Here is a 1,250-nt window from a genome sequence, read left to right on the forward strand (position 1 = left end):
GGCTGGGATATTGCCAGTGGGCTACGGCAGCTAGGCACCGAAAAGGTGCTACAGATAATTATTCAAAGCTCTCATCGTCCAGCCTGGTATTGGATGGAGACAACGCAGATGCAGTCATTCCTTGACTGAGTAATGAAAGACCAAGAACCTTTCGGGGGTAACGCCCTTCCAATACCTAGCTTCCATGATATCCGAAGGGAGCACGAGGGCTGGGATATTGCCAGTGGGCTACGGCAGCTAGGCACCGAAAAGGTGCTACAGCTGAATAATTATTCATTTATTTTATAGTCAATGACAGTGTTGTATCAAGGTATCAACCTCGTTGGAGGTCAGTGTACTGATTGAGCAGTCGGCTTCAACTATTTGTTTGTGTGAGTTGCACGGTGTTTAGGTACTTTTATGTTTGAAATTGTATCATGGCTAAAGGATGCATGTTAACACATGTACTCATCATGGTGAGGCAAAGTTTGGACGTTTCGCATTCTAAGTGCATTTAGTTTCATTTACTGGTCCACGGTAGCACCTACAGACCATCGGACTCTCACGAGGGCGCAGTCTGTTTGGAGTGCGGCGCGACTATTGTTGAAATGACGAATGATCAGGTATCTTATCGCATGCTAGATACATTCGTCAGTCGGAGAAGCAGTTCGGTCGTCCACTGTTTTCATGGCGTTTGGCCAGACGAATCTTCCAAGGAGATGATTGGTGGCGCCGTATGAAGGTCTAGTTCTCGCATGGTATTCGCGTGCGTGGTATTTGCGGTCGGGCGTTCCATTCCCCCCACTTTATTGTTCAGCACAGAAATGATCATTTGGGAGAGATCAGAAAAAACGACTAGGCAGGTCAGTTTCACTGATCTTGTGACTTCCTGAACGGTCGTGCAACTCTGTATCGGTCCTTTGGCTTCCTACTTCACCCACCATGGTATATCAAAAGACACGTTACCTATAGGCATCCATTTATGGAGACAAAGGAAGGGTATTACAACCGTATTTATGGGCTAATCTCACAGTGTTCCACAAAGTTATGCTAGGGTCTGCGTGAGGGGAGAGACGCGTCGAGTCAAGGACGCTCGATCCGGATTGGCGGGCCTATTGACCAATCAAGGCGCGCCTTCGTTTGGTCCGTATGCTGCACGTGAAACATCCGTGCAAATGATGTGATGTTCGGTTAGTGGGACGACTGGTTTCCGGACACCTCCCCTTGAGAACGCTGTTCAACCGACTGCTGTTTTGAACTCCACTGTGACG

Source organism: Opisthorchis viverrini (genome assembly GCF_000715545.1).
Source record: "Opisthorchis viverrini unplaced genomic scaffold opera_v5_528, whole genome shotgun sequence".
Lineage (NCBI taxonomy): Eukaryota > Metazoa > Platyhelminthes > Trematoda > Opisthorchiida > Opisthorchiidae > Opisthorchis > Opisthorchis viverrini.